At 40.1% G+C, this 22,461-nt stretch overlaps 2 long non-coding RNA genes across 5 annotated transcripts; one reads left to right on the top strand and one right to left on the bottom strand.

Moving 5' to 3' along the window:
* Positions 1-951: 951 nt before the first annotated feature.
* LOC147757836 (uncharacterized) lies at positions 952-4,567 on the bottom strand. 2 transcript variants are annotated; one of them, XR_015321712.1, is made up of 3 exons: positions 4,432-4,567; positions 2,799-2,868; positions 952-1,363 (listed from the first exon to the last, which is right to left on the bottom strand). It is a non-coding gene; the product is annotated as an uncharacterized LOC147757836 (long non-coding RNA). The 2 variants fall into 2 exon arrangements; XR_015321713.1 differs by lacking the exon at positions 2,799-2,868.
* LOC147757835 (uncharacterized) lies at positions 3,523-17,382 on the top strand. 3 transcript variants are annotated; one of them, XR_015321710.1, is made up of 2 exons: positions 3,523-3,699; positions 15,129-17,382. It is a non-coding gene; the product is annotated as an uncharacterized LOC147757835 (long non-coding RNA). The 3 variants fall into 3 exon arrangements; XR_015321711.1 differs by having other exon boundaries at positions 13,351-17,382; XR_015321709.1 differs by having other exon boundaries at positions 13,345-17,382.
* Positions 17,383-22,461: the final 5,079 nt, after the last annotated feature.

Raw genomic sequence — 22,461 nt, 5'->3', positions numbered from 1 at the left:
GAGAGACCGCTATCATATCAAGATATGTATATAAATAACGCTGTAACACCGGACATGAAACTCGAAACACGTTTGTATTCGGTTGGATAACAAACGTATTCATAATTTACTAAGATTTTTTTTTAATTGAAGACCTACTTTGGCCGTGAGCTGACATTTCACTTAACTGTTCTCCCAACTTTGCCTCTCCCTCTGCCCTTTCGTATTTACGGAGTTGCCGTCAAATCTGACCATAGTAGCTCTGCGTCCACGGTAGAGACCCCATTGACTCTGTACATATCGGATGAGTATGACAATGGCGATTACACTTATTGCACAGCGGACCCCGTGATTATGCAGCGCTAACGTAACCTACAGCCACTCCATAATGATGTCGGTTGTGGTCCTAGGCAATAAACGTCAATGTTTTGTACTTTCTGCTGAGGTATAGAGTTCGATATCTGCTCAGTGCTTGTTCATTGCCGACGATTGCAGACGATTTGGCTGACTTGGAAGCGGCGGAAGGGATGCTAGTCCGTCAACCCCCTTGTATAGCCCTTTTAGTCTCGCATACACTAGTCCAGGCGCTCACCTGAAAATTATCTGTTACTGTCTTAAGTAGTACATATATTTGCGCCTTTTTGTATTTTATATAATATGCTTTTCAGAATCGTCCCATTCTGTACTCCGCCTAATCTTGTTTGTTTTTCTGTTGCTAATATCCTAGCATTACCTAAAGATATTCTAGTTTCGGTCCAAGCTTTTCCATCGAAATGAACTCAATTGAACCTTCGTTCTAGGCCAGAATCGTCAAATATCGCTATAAGACATTATTATCATAGTCATACCAGACACAGAACGCACTTTTGGATTAAATCAACTTCGCACAGCTCTTTAAACATTATGAGCAGCTGTTAACGTTTATCACTACAGGTTTTCTTTTGTTATTCATAAAAAAAAAGAAACTTCAGACACTAGTTCATATTTTAAATTGCCTTTTATTAAATGTCAACTATCCTTGATAAGCTATTTAAAATCGGCATTTAATTGGTAGAGTTACTTGTAGACTACAATGCATAGATTCTTCAGACAGCGTTATTTGGATCAGGAGATCAAACATGGGCTTCACAGCGGACAACTCCATAACCTAACCCTCACTCGAAACCTGACATCGGACGATTGTTGTTCACGTACTCGGTTTCTGTCGGAGCTCATAAAAATGAAGACCACGCTATTTAACACGTGTGAGGTCGCTGCTGAAGCCATGTTTTCTTTATAAAAGTCTCGCATCCCGTTTCCGTTCTCGCTCTCACAATGATACAGGCAAAAGCTGGACTCGCTGTGCTTGGACGGGACGTTCATCTGAATCATATCACATGTCGACCTTGTGTGCAATAGAAAAAAGTATCAATTAATTTTACTATTTAGCAAGTTTGGGATGCATAAACTACTCAAACTTTAGTCGATATTATGTAACGCAGAGACTTTAATCGGTTGTTAGAGAAATTGTTCAAATATAGAATCAGCTCGTGGTCCCAGTTAAAAAAGACTCAGTTCTGAAGTTGATACTTTAACCTAACTGAAAAACACGGTGGCTTTGAGCAAATTATACCAAGAATTAGTCAACGTTGACTAAATGTTTTCTTTTTTAAGATTTACTCCGCATTAGATTTACACTTAACAGCACTACGAACTGATAGGAGAAAGAGGCCGGAGCCATCGTTTCATCAGGCGGACGTCACACTGATCAGGCTTTATATCTCCTTAGACGACCTATCTCTTTGCACGAAAGTGGGGCCCCTTCTGCATTCCCTGCACGTGACTGCAAAGCATCCTCTGCCATGTTGCTCAACGTCTCGTGCATGGGGCTAGCCGCTCTTGTTTTTTTACGATTTTCTTTGCAAAAGTGCCACTTGCTCCTCAGCTCTTTCGGGGTGTAAACTTCCTTACGCCACTTCCTTGGAACGAATCTGATTTCTCCTATCATGGATCCTTTCTTTTAGTGTGGCTAGGTTCTTTACAGGTCGTCAGCGTCAGGTGTGTTGTATGTCTCGAACCCGCAGTGCAGAAGGAACGGATGTTTGATGGGGGTTTGGTGGAGATAGCTTTAAAAATTCTGTGACTCGTGAGGATTTTACGTAAGTGAACTCTTTAATGAGGTGTATAGTTCAGGTTCTTATACTACGGGTGGTGTCCCTGGTCGTTGCTCCTGGAACAAAATTAGATGTTGACTTCCATTTTTCTTACCGCATTCTCAAAGCTTTGCCTTTAGCATCACGTCGGGTCGTGTCGAAGCATGTGTTTTTCTTTAACTCTCAATTCTCAGCCAATAATGTCTGCCGATACCAAAGCTGCGTTTGCGCTGACAGGCAAGTCGGCTTGGCTATGCAACAAATGCAAGCATTTATCGGGCGCTTGAGGTCGCCTCTTGGCTGCGACTCCTATATGTTCGGATGTTGTACAGTATGCTGTTTTGTAGAATGAAAGTCGACTCTACTATTGTTGTGAGGAACTTCCCAAAAGCGATGGATGTTTCGCAGTGTTCTGGTAATTTTCAAAAAAGCTCTAGTCGTCTTTATGACTGCTTGCCTGATGTAGTGCATGCCTCGCACTGCGTGATCAACATGTGTTTTTCCATGCGCATCTAGATCTTTCTTAGGATTTGGTTTGCTCTTCTTTGGAGTCCTTCTGCACTTTGGGCCTGAATTGGCACAGCAAGGTTATCTACATAAGCAATGATTTTCACTACCAAAAGAAGATTGCTTAGCATTAGCACTCAATCATATGCCAGAACCTACAATAGAAAGCCTAGCATATACCCTTGTAGAATTCCTGCTGTCATAGGAAGGATAGTTTCTCTGTTGGCTAGCGATCTGTCCCGCAGGTAGTCTGAAAACAGAGAGATAAATAGCGGACTTTTTCTAAACGTGTGATCATTGTCCGCCATAGCAGGTTCTCAAGAGCAGTGTTACATTTAGGACGATCGTAAGAAAAAGGCTTCTTGCTTCAATCAGGCTTTCCTCCCTTTTCCTAGTCTTTCTGAAAATTCTATTGAGTGCTGTCAGCATTCGTCTATATCTCTCGAAGTTATGCTGACCCTCAGACAGAAAATTCCCTGTTCTTAACAAAGTTTATGAGCCTCCACTTCGTTATGGCAGCGCCCCTAGCAGGCATATGGGTCTGACAAGCACAATTTTAGCCTTTCTTACTCTGGTGGGAAACGGTTTGAGCTGAGAATATGCGTGATAACTACAGCAACTATGTCCAAGAAATCCCTAAATGTAGTGCCCGTGACTGTATCTGAAATTCTGTCCGACTTTGGCACTTCACCCGTTTTTATTCGTTCTCCTATCTTTAGTAGCTTTTCCTCAAAACGCTTCTAGAGCATCTCAGTTTTGATGAACTGCTTATCTATCTGCGATGCAACGGTCAAGTCCTAGATTGTTTGTGGAGATGTGCCAAAAGGGCCGTTTCAAAAATGCGCGCTATGCCGTCGAAAATTGCCTCTCCACAAACTGTCACTTGTAAACATTGCTATTAAACCATGTGACAGCCTTTATGCTTGCTCTAGGCAGTGCTCTGGGGAGATAAACTCAAGCAGCTACGCTTAGTTACCTACAAACTGGCTGTGTGCCTGTATCTCCAATCGTCGTTCGGACAAACACTTCGCGTGGGATGGAAATTGATTTTTCCATTTTGATTTCTTTGCTTTAGTGACTGGTGAGCATGTCAGTGTGTTTATAAAGTTCAACTTTCAACGAACTCGGATATATTAGTTGAGAGTGATTACCCTGAGACTAACTAGCAAATCCTCGTAATCTCTTTCCAACTTAGGTGGCGATCGTATGCTTCTTAAGAGATATTTTTCGACATTCAAGCCTTAGGCAGTCATGAAAAATTAGCTAACATAAAAGTGTTTATAATGGATTTTCCAAGATCAGAAAATATTTCATAGTATCGAAAGGAAATTATACGTTCTTTTGATTCTCGTAATTTCCTTGGAAATAGTCGCTTTGTGATTACCAACAAAACCCAACATCATCGATTGGTCTTCTTGCCTGACCTGTAGAGCTGTCATACGAAAACTCAGGTTAGCCAGGTTGAAGCATTACCCTTTGTTCCTGAGGTCTACGAACGTTGCAAAAAATTGATTTGTTGTATCGACAGCGGTGATTTTAACACACAATCAAGTGAGATTACAAACTGACTGGAAAAATACCTTTTTGTTTTAACGCTGTTGTATAATCTTGAACTGGACAAATTTATGAAACTGTTAATAATGAAGCTATCACGGCGGGGCGCCTGTTTGTGTTTATTACAGGAGCGATTAACAAAATCACTTTTCCTTCTAGCAGTCAGATATTCAGCCTTACTAGAGCTGATCCGTGAAGAGGTCGTGAAGCGAGAGTGCCATCAAATGAAAACCAGCTTTTCGTCATGCGTAAAACAAACCTGTTCTTGTTCGAGCGCTTTTCGTTTTCACGACCTCATTATTCGTACGTTCGGTAGTTCTTCACTTCACAAAAAATACGATCGGCTTACGTTCTATTTAACGCGAACGCTTGGTGGACGTGGGTGGCTTTCGAGGGCTACCACACCTGAATGAGCAAAGCTGAAAGTGGTGTCTGCCTGCACTGCAGCTCAGACAATGTAGACGACGTGCATCACACATTCGGGGAGTGTGAAAGCTCACATAAGAAGGCTCAACGTGTAATTGGATTGTCTACAAAACCTAGAATAATGGGTTCAGTACTACTTGGCTGGAAGGTAAAAGGGGTCCATAAAGTATTTTTGCCACTAGCGATTTGAAGGGGCGAAAAAAGGCTCTGGCTCGCAATCGGCAAGACACAAAGGCAGCACTCTGGCTCACTCATCTTTAAACAGTACTTAGAACTGTCCTTCCCTCTTTATGCTCCATAGTTGTGTACAAAAAGGTAGCACGCAGCCTATAACTTCACCATGAATAATCTTAGTAAGCAGAAGTGAAAAAGGAAAGTTTCATAAAGAATCTTCCATTACGGACTATAGAAGGGCGCTAAGACGTCAGTGAGGGTATGTTAAGGTACATCAAGATTCGCCATTCGCTAATATAAGCGATTTGAAGAAACCTGCTTAGTTTTGGATACGCTCAAGTTTCTGGATGTTCGTACAGTTACAACAGAGCAAAGCATAAATTCTATCTGATGTCGTGTCTGTAAAACCCGGGGCTATCTGTAAAACATCCGTGCTTAGTGCTTAGGTCTCTCGAGGACTATTTCACAAATACCCCTGAAACAAGATTAGCACCCAGGTGATACAAATGCTTAAGGGAATACTACAACAAAACTGTGGTCAGCGATGGAGCGCAGTTTTCCATGAGAATGTGCGAACAAGCAAAGTTTCTACCTGTAGAGAACCGAGAACCTCCAAGTTGTCTACGAAAGGGGTTTATGTTCAAAAAGTTAGTACTACTTGTCATGGCATGTGAGCCGGAGGCATCATTGATTTTTTAAGCTGAAATTCCAAATTGAATTCACTACCAGAACATGATCTCACGATTTTCTGTCGCTGAACAAAGCTGTGTGTGGCTTACGTAACTACTGACGAAATCACGTTTCATTGTACAGTTGATCTCCAGGTGGACTGACGTCAACTAACCTTTAAAACCGTGCGACTTGAACTCGCTTGTCTTTTTTTTATAGGGACACCTCAAGCACAAAGTGTACTATTGTTGAACCGAACATTACCGGCGATACGCACCTAACAAGTGAGATCGTGATCCTTAGTCGATAATATATAATGTACAGATAGAAACGGCTCTGCCGTGTTCGACCCGAACGCGCTCATGATATAGACATCATACAACGACCATTTGCCCATGTGAGTGAATGGGTTTTAAATCAGTAATAATTTTTTCGCGGGTTCACCTACGGAAAACTTGTTACGATTTTTACTTCCTCTAAATGATCAAGTTTGATCTTCATCGCAACACACGCACGTGCAAAATACATAGACATCTACTCAGATGATCTCATTAAACCATTCAAACGGTAGAAGCGATGAACGGTGTGTATAAAGGGCAGAAACGTAATCAGTACTAGCTAATGACTAGCACTTACTGGAGAATGAAGGAGCCCAATTGCAATCTCCTATCCCCATTAAGAAAAACATTCAAAGATTACCAGCCTCGCTAAAGACTGGGAAGCTCATTTTGTCTCCTCATGTAGCGTGCGTGCAGCCCAGAACGTTTGAGGGTATCACAGTCCTGTTATTGCTCTGTTTCAAAGTGTTAAATACACTTGATCCCATTAAGGAACCTCACGGAAAACAGGATTCCGTGTGTTATTTAATAGGCTAGAGTCTCGTTCGTTATCTGAACTAGCCAGATAAATCACTCCACCAACAGAGAGCAACCATGCACCACCACCCAGCGGATGGCGGTGAAAACCTGAGAAAGATGTTTGTGCCACCATCTTAGAAAAGGAACCAAATGCAGCCAAATGTCCATGCCGCTTCCGTGAGGTAGCGGCAGCCTCTCATTGCACGCTACTGGGTCAATTACATATTTCGAATTTCCCGCGCTTGACCTATGGGCATGTTCATAGTGCACGTGAAAGACAGACGCAGTAATCAAATTTTCAATTAATGGTTTAAGTAGATATAATGTAGTTACAAAGCTGGTCTGGCTCACACGTAAAGGACGGTTTTGCTCTAAACGGGTAACACGTGTAGAGCTGGTTTTCTTTTTTCAATTACCGTGAAGGAAGCCCAGTGTCTAGTGATAAAAAAGTAGTAGCGAGTAGCTTTCTACTATATGCAACATAAGCAATTATAGGGCATTGTACGACCACTTGGCGACCCGCAAAGTAGAAGATACAACAAAGTGTGGCACGAGAGCCCGAAATGGCCTTTTGGCTTTGAAGCGGTTATGGGTAAAAATAACAAGCGGCAGTGTAGTTACCTTTCTAATTGTGTTACTTCAGGTACAAGGTGTCGCACTAAAAGGCCTTGAAGGGCTAGGACTTTTACATAATTCCGGCAGATAAATGTAATATTAGCAATAGAAAGAAATCTATTGAATGTTACCAAACTTACCTCACTTGTATTATGATTAGTAAATTGTGTCAGTTGTGCATATTTCAAAAAGTATGGTATTGAACCATATGTCTCTAGGATATTAAATGTGTGTGTGAATTCGTGTGTTTAAACATGCAAGAAAATTATTGGTATGAAGTGCTACAGTCAAAAAGGAATTAACTAATATGGGCCGTACTATGCGAGTCTCGCAAATCAGACCAAGTCCCTAAATTCGGATGAGAATTTGGAAGAATACATAATGTTCCTGACCATTTAGGGCCAAAGCAATTGGAAGGTCTCTTATCTCCCCCTGCAATCGATCCCGCCCAAGGCCAATGTATAAGTCTCTGTAACCCGTATAGTAATTATGCAGGTGATATAGCGTGAATATGAATTTACCGTGAAGACGTCAGTCCTACAACTGCATTCATTGAAAAATGAGGGCGTTGTCTTTAACCTCATGAGAGATGGGTGCTGGTTTGTACACTGTACCCGGCCTGATCGGTACCCAAGCCTGATTTCATATTCGTTGGGCGAAATCCCTCCGCTCGCCTGTTGAAGGGTCCACTTTCATTAATGAAATTTCAAAGTAAAGCGACTACGACCAATCTCTCGACAACTATTATCGCATTAGCTTTAACGTGGTCATTGAGGACTTTTTCGGCTTAACTACAGCCAGAGTGGCAATGATGAGAAAACTGAGAAGAGCAACTGCCATGATGGCCAACAAATGAAAATATAATTCAAAGGGTGTCTCCAGACAAGGAGGCAGCAACCTTTAACGTTGGCTACAGTAGGCTCTTACCATTTTGCTAAGTACTTTTGGGCAAGCTTGCATGGTACGCTGCTGTGCATAATAGAATTCAGTATCGATCCACAAGCAAAATATTCTCAGTGTTGTTGGCCTCCGCCACCAGACAGAATGGACATGTTCTAAAAAGGCTTGACAAGTTCTTCAATGTTATACAAGAACTATTCAAGCGTCGCAAAAAGAGTTCGCGTTTTCTGAGGTCAATCGCAAGCAAATGGGAGGCGTTCTGGGTCAAGTCTACAACTACTGTAAATTTTCTCAACTAGAGCACTGCTCTCTTGGATAGGCAAATAGAAATTTAGAGACAAACCCTCGCATTCCTAAAAATGCGTCCCGCTATGTCCCGATTTGCTAACGACGTGTTCAAAGTTGTTACACCGCGGGTGACTCCGAGGTGTCCTCTTTGTTGACGAGTGCGTCTTCCTGCACTTGAAGGCGGCTGAATCATGAAAGGACACGAAAAAACTTTCCAGGACGCTCTTATGCCGCTCGTGAAGTCCGTGTCGACTGACAAGCTTCAGCTATTTATAGGTCGTATCGTACCGGGTTGAACTCTTCAAGTCCAGTCCGGAGACTGATCTGAGTGCAGCCATAAACGGCATACACCAGAGCGGAATGAAGTGCGAAGTCATATCTCACGTCAAAGTAGTGACTTTTCAATTCCGTCAACCAGCTACCAGAACAACGCCGGCCTTACTATTTAGCCTTTTACAAAGGCTAAATAGTAAGGCCGATTTTCAAACGAGCACTCCCGCAGGCATATTTTTCTAGAGTATAAGAAAGGATACGCAACAGGGTTGTATGAAAATTGACCATTATCGTTTATACGACCGACAAGGATTTAAGGTCTTGTTCACTCTCGAATTTACAGCGTGTTAAATACAATTGTTCTTTTTTCATCAAAATTCAGTTGAAGAATCGTATCAGCCTATACAGCATACATATTTCATTTTCTTACATATTACTTAATCTATTCTTTATTCAGTTTTATTACTACGCTATAATAAGCCTTTACAAATAACGCCGTTGATTTCTTCGCTTGTCTTCAGCTTGCTCCGTGAAACTAATTATAAGTTAAAAAATTAGAAAATTTCAAATGCGCTACTGGATCGGTACAAGGAGAGAAACAGCCCGAATTCTGCGATAGCCTAGGCCTGGTAAAACATATGCGAAAAGGTGGTCAAAAATTGGCCGAAGCGAGTAAGTGTCGTAAAGAAAGCCAAGCGTATTCATCTTATTGATGCTGCGGTTAAGTAAGATGCTAAACGTTTAAAGGTTGTCATAGCACATTCAGTTGTTGTTCTGAGCGTCATTTCGAATTACCCTCGACCACATCGTCGTAGTTGTATCAATGATCGAACTGATCACTAAGAATAAGGTTAAGGATACGCGATGGTCTGAACGTCATATCGAGCCCAGACGAAAATAAGAGTATAAGCGGACATAGTAAAAATTATGTCAAACGTCTGTGGCCTTAAGGAAGAAAAGAGAGGGCTGTTCATGATGGTGGCAATATTAATCGTTTGTCGAAGAGTTTAAACAAAGCCGAACCCAACTCAAAACCTCAATAACAAGCCATATTGAGGCGCCCAACATGTTCTAGCTTTAACGATGTCTTAAACTAACCACAAAATCAGATGCAGCTATTAGCAGGAAGTATCCCGTGGATGATAAGGAACGACAGATAGTTTGGATGAACCCGACAGCAAACTCAAAGGAAGGTACTATGATCGAGTGGCAAAACGATAGACTACGACGCTTCTTCTCGCCTGTAGATAACCAGCGATATTACTTGCATAGGGTAGATTAGGCTATTTTGCGCATGTGCCCAGGTAGGCACGGATGAAGCAGAAAACGACGCAATCCACTTTTGGTACACTTCAACTACTGGAACACACTTGGACAATCTTCAACTCAGAAGCACGAAAAGAGCCTTGACAAGAAGAGTTAGGTATTTTGTGCGCTACATATGCATATCTGAAGAGTGTTGGTACAGTCAAAACAACCTGGCCAGAAAGACCCTTACTCAAGAGGACAGGACTCCTGAAGGTTAGACTAAATAGACTCCTGGAAATGCAAGACGATATTAGCATATCGGATTCGAACAGCGCGCAGGGCACTAACACTTCCCATCAAGGGCCTAACTCGCCTGAGAAAGTAAAGAATTCGACGGAGACGAGCTCTGCCCTTTCATCCGATTGTACACACTACTGCCTCTTGCCAATCTATAGAATGAAGTATATGGGAAGAATTGAGAATTAGTGGATAGTGATCTTTTCAAAACCCAAGTCAAATTGTCAGCCCTGACAGCTGAGCCCCACACTTGGTTTACGCGAATAAGGCCTTGCCCGACTCGCTATCTGATAGTACGTACAAAAAAACCAAAGAATATTCGTATTCCTCGCGTTAATTGTTCTCTGTTCATATGATACTAATCTATTCGAAGAAGAAACAGAACTAAAATGAAAGTAAAGGGAAGTTTTCCTAAGGAGCATTCAACTGTCGTTAGAATCGGTGTAAACATTTTTCCGAAGCTTTTGTTTTTTCACCAGTCGGAGTAACTGAGAACATGGCGAATTTGCAAAATAGATGCTACGCGTACAAATAATGAAATCTGACTATTAAAGCGCCCACGAAACATTAACATATATAAACAAGTGTTGGCTAATTAGAAGGAAGAGAGGCAGAAATCTCTTGACATTCTGAAAAAAGGCACTTAATTGGAGATTGCAAGTCTTAAATTTTCTTTTATTTTTTACTCTCGTCTTCATTATGTCACTTTTTTTTTTTTGTTTTTAATATATAAATAAACATAAAATAAATACTCTCGAGGTGTTAGGTGACCTTTGCGAACCATTAAATCGCTTTCGATCTATCCTGTATATGAATGTAGTAAATTTACTTGTGGATTTTTGTGAAATTTTGCTTTTCGATAACACTCTTCTTAAAGTGTTATTACTTCGTTGGATTAAAACGCCTTCGACCAGAGTATTCTCAAAATACGTTGGCAGCACTTCGGCAAGTTTCTAGTTCTGTTTGAAGAGCAGGCCATATGATTAACAAACACTATTGAAAATCGAATACTATACATAATATTTAATAAAAACACAGTATGCTTATTGTCCTATCTAGAGAAAACATTGTGTAACCGGAAGACCGTAGTTAGATGTCTTGTCGGAGGCCTTGAAAAACCTCATTAGGCAAGGCGAGAATTGTTAAGTCCTTACCAGTCACGCTGGAATTTCATGAATTAATTTTTTTAGTAGACCATTCTTTTCATTTCCGCTTTTTCTTTGAATAGGAATTCATGATGAGAACTGTCTTCGAAACTTCCTTTAGTGGAGGTGCTTTTTATTGGAAACTCTTGCGATTGCTATAACCGACTGCCAGCTTTCAAGCCTTGTAAGGCTAAGTGGAAGGTTCTGGCCTGGACAGTTGCCTGCTATTTAATTGATATACATATATCAGGAAGTCAAAATAATGTCGCTTGTCGTACTAGTCCGTGTAGGCTACAGTTTCAACGAGTCCTTGGATTAACCATTTGTAGCAATCGACCCGTGCATTAAACAAGCGCGTAGTTTTGCCTACGACCCTTACGGACCGTAACTGGATGCAACGCTGATAATCACGCAGAAATTGAGGTAGAGGAAGTTCGTAAACAGAAATCATTCTGGCGCGCAATCGTTGGTAAAATTATCGAACCGCTATCATCGACACTGTTAACGTGGCAATCGAGGACAAGCCCGTGAAAAATAGCGCTATATTTACCGTAATAAGCACCGCATTTAATTCAGATCTTCTTATTACTAATAAACATCTTAAAATTGGTCTAGCTAAAGATTCGTAGAGTCCTTTACTCAAGATGCAGCTCCATGAGAACTCGGGCTACATGCCATCATCATTCGGATTGTTTTGATATGCCTGAGTCTACGAAAATCGCGCTTCTTATCTTCGCATTAAGCAGAACAAACCGGAACATTGAAGGTTTTCATGATAATGAAGTACGTAGCTTTACTAGTTTGCAAAATGCGAATTTTCGCATTTTCACTTGAACCAAGTTACTCTCGCACAATCAGTATCTTCAAAAATCCTATAACGCATGAAGTTGGCACCGGCAGCAAAGGCTTTTCAAAAAATATTAGACAATACAGTCATATATTATAGATGATTTCGTTCGGCGTCACAGGGGGGTGGCGTTACTCTGACGGAATCTATGACGGTCCATTCATCTAACAAAGTGCAGTTTATCATAAAGTTGGATCACTAATGCCACGAACCGATAAATAATCTAAATTCGTTCAAATTTTTTTATGGATAGAGAAAAACAGCTGAATTGCCGCTTAGAAATTTTGGAATCACGCTATCGTTTAAAATCTAGGGAACGTACTTCAAAGGAGTAACCCTCACATTTAATACCTTATAACAGCTAAAGAATATATTAAGGATTTACAATTAACACGTCCTTCAGTTGTTCTAAAGAACTGCCACCATATAGGTACGAAAAAATGTACAATGCTCAAAAAGCGGACGAGATGGGAATAATTATTTGAAATGCGATCGGATCAGGTATAAGGGGGCGACACATGGTTTCACGATATCGGGATAGTTCCCCTAAAAGAGACAATTTTTTGCATTTCTTAAGTTACATTGATCCTGCACTGCCTACAATACATATCACTGTCCGTTAGGTGATGAAGATTGGTGGAACATGCGGAATAAAAAATAATCACGTATATCAAATCATAAGTTGTGGAAAACCATTTGATTGTATACAACGGATAAACTGTCACTTTCGATAATATTTGCTCGTTGCCGCAAAGACTGAATCTGGAAACGGGTACCCCCCGAAAAATTAAAAATTACTTATTTTTAAAGATTTCACTCTAATATTGTTAATTTATGTTATGATACTTCACTACAACTTTTCTACTAGATTCATATTTCTTATTCTTCAAATAAACAATATAAATTTTCTAATTTCTTGTAATTGATGCTACATTGACGAGATAAGTAACTTCTTTATCTTTATGAATCACCCTCTTTATTATATAATCAAGAAAGTATAGCAAAATCCTCCACTCCCTTTTGAGATTTTCCACCTCCAATATAATCTTATTCCATATATTTTTTGAAAATATACTTATTTCTATAACACTCACTATTTTTTTCTGAGGCTACTGAAACAGAACGTCTTAACACAGGTTTATACATATTTATATATATACTACCTTTGGAAGTATTTTCTTATTTAAATTACGTGTTATAATTAATAATCCTTGTAGTTTATCAATAGTATTTACTTTTTTTTTTTAGCTTAATTGTCCTAATTTTGACATAATTCTACTCCTATCCCATATTCTCATAAAGATCCACTACATCTAGGGGTCTCAGTGACACCACAAACCACGAGGGTAAACTCAGACGTTGGCCTTTTATCGCTATCGAAACATCGATATGAGGCTATTTGCACGCATGTAATTGCCTCTGATGATCAAAAGTTGCAGGTCACGATCAACAGCTGAAATATTGACCAAACTTCATTGAAAGAGCATGTGAGGTTCTATGGAACAGTTCCTCAGCAAGAGAACATCACATGAAGAGATTCGGCAATATTATTAATTATTTACAACTAAGTAGTATAAACAAAGAGAGGACTGTTACGTTGTAACATCCTGCTGTGTCTCGACGAGGACGTCTCAACCCTGAACCACAAAATTATATTGTTTAAGTAAGTTTAAATCGAACGATACCGTGACAATCGATACATATGACTGTTTCAAAAGGTTGCGTAAATGCTATCCCATGTTAATACGCCGATCCGTATGCGATACCTACCTTTCAAACAATTTTATTTAAACCTACCACAGGAACAATAAGTATTTTGGCAAAAAGCTACCTCTGCACGACCGGCTAGAAACAATGAAAAGACAACGATGTTAGGGGCATTCATGGCTTTTTCCAACGACGAATGCAGAAAAACATTACTCAATGTTGATATGTCATAGTTCATATTTAAAGTAATAACAAATGAAAATGAAATTAACGGAAAGAGGGCCGCAAACAGACATTGGAATAGAAATCTGTTAAGCGAAATTATTACCGTTCGACTCACTGAGAACAGAACGAACAGTATGAACGCGTCCTCTTTACTACATTCCAAGAATTACCTACCAACGGACACCTTTTAGACGATGATTTTCTGCAAGACCTGTCTAAAGGATACCGAACAAACCCAAGTTTCTCACGAGATTGCCGGCATCTTTATCGTTATATTAATGATAAAGAAGATCCCCAGTCCTATAGAACCTTTTCAAGAATTTAATTGTTCAACAAAATCTGTTCTCGATTGGCTATCGAAGAACGGCATGACCATCCCAATCGCTGACGGCCATCATGAAAAGCTTCGAAATTTTCGGGTCAAACTAAAGACTTAATATACAAAGTTTAATTTTTCGATGTAGACACCAGGAAACCCAGAAGAGATTAACATTTAATAGGTTATCACAAGGCTCTAGGAGAGCAGTCAAAACTTTTGCGACCAATTTAATCTTAGTTAAAGAAAGGCAAGATGGAAAAGAAGCTGTTGCAATAGCACCACTAGAACTGGTGCATTCCTAATTTCAGACTCTTAACCACCTTCAGAAGAACACAGTATTCAACATATAGAAGAACTGAAAAATAGCAGGTTTATTTCGTACGACGATTCTGAGTAATTACAAAGGAGGTCCTTGAGACCAAAGGCTTAGCGATGTATGATGCAGCAGGGTCAACAAAATGCCAGAACGGGATAACTATGCTAATACTAAAAACTCATATGTAAAAAAGTCATATCTCTGGCGACATTTCAAAATGTACAACAAAAAGCATGTAAATGAGGCTGAAACCGCAGCCTTTACTAGACATGAATGAAAATACATTTTTATAAATGTAAAAAGAATGCTAGCAATGATATAATCGTTAAAAGAGGACTGAAACATTTCCTCTAAATTATTTCGTTTCCATTTATTATTTATAATATTGTACTACTATATGCGTTCGAGTGGAACACCTATGGAGCGACCTTTGGCGGCGTACGTGACATTGTTTGTTGCCAACCGTCAATCGATCAGCCCGTCACGACCCTTGCGCTGTAAATGTCTAGTATATTAAAAAGGTACAGTCAAGCAAAATTGAACTAAAGACATAGCATAGAGAAAATAATTATGACAGTATTATACCCCGATCAATATGCCATAGAGAAAATCCCAACGAAAATTAGCTTATTTTTTGGATGTTTCAATAGGCTATACTCTAATCAGTGACGTGTTCAAGTAGCGAGACAACGAGCATTCTTCAAATCAGTCTTCGGCGAAGTCTATCACATGCTCTTCACCAGCCTCGGAGTCGACATAGTTCCTGATGAGTGGATCTAGAAGGCAAAGAATCCTGCGCCTCGTCGAAAGCACTAATAAAGGCACTCCTTAGACTTAGATGATAAAGATGGCACTTGATTATAATTTTGTAAATATCTATTATAGAAAAGAGGCCACGGAAATGCCGGAACGGTAAAAGAGTTCCGAGAATGTATGTGTTAGCCAGCAAATAGGTACGGATATAAGGACTGCAAAAAAGTGATGCTCAAGGTCAGACACATTTAGCAATAGCTGGGGGTACTCTTTCGGGAAGAGGACCACAAGATGTTAATAATAGATTAAGTGATACGTAGATTAGAAATATATGAACTTAACAAGCACGCACTACCGGTAATTGAACGTGGCCAACAAGGAACGAAGTGCGCCCAAAAGCAAGCGAATGCTAACGCCGTAGAATGCAAGCGCGGAAAACAACTACACAAAAGCCAAGATGATGTCAAAAGAAAAAAAGTGGTGAAATTGTAGGCGTTCACAGACCTCACAAAGATGCTCAGCCATGGGTCAAGTGTGCACTAAGCATAAGAACTAGAACAATTACGCACGTATGCCGAAGCAGGGGCACAACGTGTAATTAGTACCAAGCAAAGACCCAGATTGTGATAGACTCAAGTCAGACGATTGCTCACAGGCTGAAACGATATATAGAACAGCGAAGCGAAAGTACGCTATCGGAAACAGACAAGAGACAGAAATTTCGTCATTTCTGCCGCATGCAACATCGTTAGCCGATGAACCTTCTAAAGCCCCCACAGTTCCAACAAAATACTTCAACTAAACTGAAAGGATCGACCAATGCTGAATATTGTACGACCTCTCACACAAGTAATCGCGGTGCCAAAACAAACAAAATTAAGAAAGCGATTAAATTTCAAGTTTTTTTTATAAGGAAATAGAAAGGCTACTATAGGCACATACGTGCCTTGAATTGAAATTCGCGTGTGGAGCGTCATAAGAGGTTGAAAGTGGGAACATGATAATTCGGCAGGGCAAGAACCGCCTGGAGACTCCTATCGAGAAATACGAAGGTGTCTTGTCCAGCCTAAGCCAAGGATCACAGCCGGTCAAAATGCACGTTAATACGAAGACCGGACCGGTCCGGTCCAGAAGCCACCACCGATCTAACTCGTTGTTTTTGCAAAGAGGATTGCCCATCGCTCCAGCCAGAATCAAAACCATTTACGTCAATTGCACGAACTATTAGTAGAGGACTGACACGCCTTGAGCGTTAGTTTTCCATCCTCTCAAAATCGGTAGCAAAATATCGCTTTTAAAGCGTGTTAAACTGAGCCCGCTTTTGGATTGTTCAATAAAAATTATTTTTTTTTTTCTGGAGAACTCCACTAGATGATAAGTTTGGCAACTTCTAAATTTAACCTCTGTTTAGCAAGGAATTAACTTTAAATTTTTGAAAAAGTTTGCGCAAATCGTTACGATAAGGTGGGTCACATCCCGGATCCGTAAAAGCGTGGTGATTCTACTTCCTGGGTAATGATTGGTTGTTAGTTTTGCAAGTTGACTGAGAAATAACGGTGCTCGTTGGAACGATTCATTCAATAGTCGCTCTGTTCGATTATCAATGCAGGCCCCCTTTGAACTCACGCACCATCTTTTAAGACCCCTTTCACGGTAACGATCAAACCAGCATTGATTTTATATCGACTTTTCGTACCGATAACGATTATTTTAGATTTTATGTTAGAAATCGTACGCCGAAAATTGAATTATGTTTAAAAGCAATCAATCGCGTTAAGACTGGGATTTTAGTTTTTGGAAAGTGCTCGATATACTGTGGCTCAGTAGAATAACCGCCATTCGTGCAATCTAGACAAACTGTAAACACATCGAAGAACGTTTTAAAGAGGACCTACACTGATTGGCAAGTTTATTATCGACGGTTACATTATAAAGGCCTCCTTGGATGGAAAATGTCTCTAATAAATAAAAAATAAATGTAAATATAGTAAGGTTTATCAGACTATACTGAACAAAAGTAAACACATTCCACCCGATCTACGCAGGCTGTGAAAGCAAAGGCCCGTATCAGCCTTGCTTAGTGGCAGTCCGTCTTCATGTGATACCTTAAACAATAAAACGTATTTGTCCATGTGTGACAGCTCAGAAATAGTAGTGAAAAGCAACGATTCAACGACCCGTAAAAAGGTCAAGCTACCGCATGCTTACCTAGGATACCTAACGTGCCGGGGTTCATGATAACGGGCGATTGCTTGTGGCCTAATTCTTTAATATCCACCTATAGCTAGGCGGATATGTGACATAGAAGATATAGACCAACACGATCAATCGATTCCACAAGAAGTCCTAATATATTTAATGTTTTTTCATTGGTACGTTTAATTAAAATATCGTAAAATATCATTAAAATACGTATTCCAGTGTGCTAGATTTACTGGAAGCTGTACCTTTCAGACGGCGCGTCCCGGTCGACAAAAGGACATTTCTGTATAATACTGCGGTAGGTAATGAGCTAATACTTATCGTCCGTTTTAAAGAATGGATCATTGTCACGAACACTTACCTTATCATAATTATATTTGTGTATATGTATGTACACCCATATCGTCACATGGTTCTAATTCTGATTTCTCGTTATAAACATCGATGGTTACGGGATCAACTCTTATGGGTGGTACGACATTAAACTTCGACACGGACTTCAATCTCTTACGGTGGGCATGCGTCGGCGATGCACTTCGCGGGCAATTTTAATCGAATATGTCATCTTTTTTTTTTTCGTGGTGCTCATAGAATATATGCACACATTAAGATAAACATTCTGTCTTCTGTGTGTTAAATTGCTCTTTTAAAAATGCGGATATGATATTTTAAATTTGAAAGAAACCAAAGGAGTTCGTCAAAGGTCGTAGCAATAAAATGTCTACTATGGAAGTTAAACTATTCAAGTTATAAATGAGTTACTTTTCGAAGCCTAAGCTTGAGGGGTGTCGGTAAAAGCCAGCCTTAATTCTTCTATATTGTTGGCAGTTGTAAATATATGATATTGCACGTTCTATTGTTTTTTTTTTTACAAGTAAATTCTACGAACGAAAAGTAATAAATAATGTTTATAGTACAGGTGGTTTAATTTGCCGAGCCGTTCAATACTGATCCATTGTTCTCTAGGAAGAACGGTCTACGCTCACATATGAGTGGCGTCAAGCGCAGACATGCTTGAAATTGGGAAGGCTTTAACGAAGATTTCGTATTGATAAACGATTTAGAGGTGTGATCGTGGCTCGACAATTAGACAAAGCTATAAAAAATTAGATAGACTTTTTGTTTTGGAGAAAAACGAGATCTGCGCTATTTGCGCTGATTAAATGCGCTTATTTGGGTATAGTTTAAATACACTAAACAAAAACAATCGAACTACAAGTTGGGCAACTCCTCCCCTTTCCATTAGTACTTCCACGGTGTATATAATGGCTAATAAGTTTGCTTTTAACCAACCAATCTCGACATTTGAACGACGTTTCAAGCGATAGTTTGAAACTGTATGTTCATATAATGATGGAATGACGGAACAAAGCAGAATGATGAAAAATAGCACGTTATTCTAGTAGACTAGGCTTGAGCAAAAATAAGAATTAGCTGAGGACAATCTACTGCTCATCCCCAAATAATTAGCTTTCTTGATTGGACCAGCCTTGAAAAATGCTAAGGTATACTACCATTGAGTAGCCTAAATAGAATATTTTATAGAACAAAGCAAAAGCATTCAATGTTCGATGTTTTTGTCTCCTTACTGAACTATTGTTAAATAAGTAGTATCGGACTAGTTAGCGTTGTTGTCGTAGTGTTAAAAGAGGAAGCCAAAATAGATGATTTACCTCGGTCACGCTCTTCGGTCAGAACTCCTCTTTTGTCGCGCTTTGTAGATCCCCAAGCGTCTTGAGCGGTTTTTGCTTTTGTTTGCAGTTTGCGGAGCTCCGTTGCCCTCTCTAGTACTCTTGCTCCTCCCTTCATCACCAGGCAGCTGCGGATAAAATCGGAAGTGGAGCTGGTACCAGTTTAGGCTAGCTGAAACACGAACATTATGTCCTACTCGGGCCGCTTGGTCCGCTCGATGTTCTTAGCCAGAGCCTCTTTCATCAATATCTTTCTAATCCACTATTCTAGGTTCTCAGATAAATCTACGGCACCGTGACAGCCGTAATTTGCCCTTCCATCTTCTATTATTTGCTAGAATCACTGGTACGATCTCCGCAATTTTACTCGATGCCACTGAAATACTAACAATAGCCTGACATGCTATATTTCCGTATAGTTTTGTGGCTTGCTTTGTGAAAACTCCCGCTAGAGGGAGACAATTCGGGTCTGAACGACATGTACACTAGATATCGTTTAATCACCAGATAACTGCACAGTTTGTCCCTAAGAAGGCTAAGTCGAACGAAAATGCTAGACTCTCGGATTCATCTGACCTTGTTTCCGGTATACTTTACTTAGGTAGACGCGCCGAGTTTTCCGTTCGCGGTACTACTCTTAAAGAACGCACCCTTTAACTAAGACACGCTATAACTCGAAGGGCCGTACCGGTTTAGCTAACTTTCCTGTAATCTGTTCCACATAAACTTCCACTGGAAGATTATGTGGAACAGATTGAGATACCAGTAGGACATAAGCTGCTGACAGACTGCGTAGTGGCCTATAGATCATATTATATCGTAATACAAACTGGGGAACGAATAATGTCCCATTAATGAAGCGAAACTCAGCAGAGGTCCCTTAAGGAACGTAGGTACGTTTTTCGTGTACTTCAGTCGCGCCTTTATGGGCCTGTCTATCGCCTTTCGAGCACGACGAACTTTTTGCCTGACACAATTATGACTGCTGAATTTCTAATTGTCGACTTAATGTCCAATAATTTCGAAATATCCATAAGCACTTCTAATTGCTTAACATGATCGGTGCTGATGGAACGACCTCCGGTCTATAGCTTGGGTCATGTCCAAGGCATGATACAGAGCTTAAAAGTAAAAATAATCCGATAAATAAATTTAGCCTCTACGATAGCTGCGGCGATATCGAAGTTGGTATCATAAGCCAATTCGGGATTAGTCACGCGTCGAGGTCTGAGCATTCAAAAAATGAACAGTTTTCTTCTGCAAAGAAAATATCTTCGCAGTCATAATGTACATCTGATGATAACGTAGTTGCGAAGTCAAGTGTGGCCATCTATTGATTTTCGTAATAGTGCCTTCCAAAAAGGACTTCCGGGCAAGTAGTTGTGAGGCGCTTCGAACAGTTGAGGGTTGGCTCAGAAGAATGTTTCGGAAAGCAAATAGAAAGACCTACGATTGAAATTTAGAAAGAGCTGTTGTAAATGAATAGTTCAAGTAAATTACATTGATAGCTCCTATACGAAGTCAACACGACCATCCTGAGCAAGTGATTCTTTGATCATTCAGTTGATTTAGTTTGGCCGACAACATAGAGACAGCACTTTAAATCTTTTTTCCTAACTTATACCAGGTCAAATTGAGAATTTTCTAGCTCTTAGAACGCTGACAGCCGACTGGCCAGTAAGCATTTACGATTGGCGTCAAAACTGCCGCAGTCGAGTGATATAAATAAGAGGATTGCTAGGATACTTTAGTATAATAATAATCATAGTAACAATAATACATAACTGACAAACATAACAAAGCGCCACACATTTTTACATCAACATTTGCCTTCAGTTTAATACAGATGTGATCCTAATAATATACATATTATATCAAATGGGTTCTCGGTTAACTGAGCTACGAATGCCCATTTCAGATCAAGGTTGACGCTTGAGCGTCATCCGGGTCGCTTATGCACGGTCCGGCAGCGCTTGTCTTATCGAAAGCAATTATAAAATTTCTTATAAGAAAGTGTTTCTCGTGCATTCTAGATTGGTTTTTGTCACTATCTTTAGTTTACCATCCTCTATGAAAAGTATTGCTTCCACGTTACCCAGTACGGACGACGGGTATCATATAGTCGCCAGTAGTGTATATATCTCTACCCGTGTTATTGAAAATTAAACAGCGGCGATCACCCTCAGTTCTGGTGGTTTCACCTACAGCCTTTTCATACCTACAACACGTTTTACTCAGAACTTTTCTTATTTTTCAGAGTGTTGCATCTATGTAACTGCGCATTACCAATCGTCTCCAATGGAAAACACCTGCTAACTCTTCTTTTAATGGCTTGGAAATGTGGACTGCTATGGCACCTATGCGAGGCCACCATCGATAATGATGATGCTGATCTTTGGTGTATGCGGCACTTGCCACTAGTGCGCGCTTGTTTCGATTGCCGGACATGGCACGTCCTTGCCGATTCCATGCATTTGTTTCATGTATTGAACAAAATTAAGTTCGTTTAATATAGTTCCTATACTAGTGTAAACTGTATACGTATCACAAGCAATTCAACGAGGATTAATCAACTAGAGACAGCTAAAGTTTTCGTATAAAACCACCAGTGTAACGCTTCCGTTCATCGCACGCCTGCATTTATTTAATGGGAGTAATGGACAAGCAACACCTCTATGTTGTGACTACGCTCTTAAGAAGAGCGTAAAGAACATCTATCGAACATTTTACAAACTTGCCAGCGTGCTGATCGTTGTCATCTTAACGAAAAATTACGTAAAGGTAGCAGGAGTATTCGTCCGCTTGTATTTCGAGAATTGTGCCACATCGAGAGTACGCCTGAGTTCTTGGGGGTAAAGCGTTTTTTCCATTATCGATTCGTCGATTTTGTCCCTGGCCACGTAATCAATCAAAAGTACGGAAAACTTTTTCCATAGTTTTTGTATAGTTTCTCTTTTATGTCTGGACTTCTTCCGTCTGGATAACGAAACAGTCGTCACTGATGTAACGCCCTAAACGCATCTACCATTCAGCTGGTCTAACACAACAATCAATAACTACTGTGTTCTTTAGGTGCGCGTGTCTGCATGTATGATACCTATTATGGGAATCCCAAAAACAAATTCTAACAACATAGGAAGGGTAAATAGGACCAGATAAAAAATGAAATGTCTAGCCAAATCGTCTATATGTGCACTTCGTTGCTTAGTAGTAGTTATGTAGTTAGATCCTGACTTGGTAAATTTTAAGTCAATGTTGCAATAAAGAAGCCCAGTTTATGTTAGTCGGCTTCTTTCGTGAAGACTTCGAATTTGCTTGCCTATTGATTGATTGCTTT

The sequence above is a fragment of the Varroa destructor genome, unplaced genomic scaffold (genome assembly GCF_002443255.2).
Source record: "Varroa destructor unplaced genomic scaffold, Vdes_3.0 BEIS01000002.1, whole genome shotgun sequence".
Classification (NCBI taxonomy): Eukaryota; Metazoa; Arthropoda; class Arachnida; order Mesostigmata; family Varroidae; genus Varroa; species Varroa destructor.
Note: the sequence above shows the minus strand (reverse complement) of the source record. Positions and strands in the feature narration are given on the sequence as shown.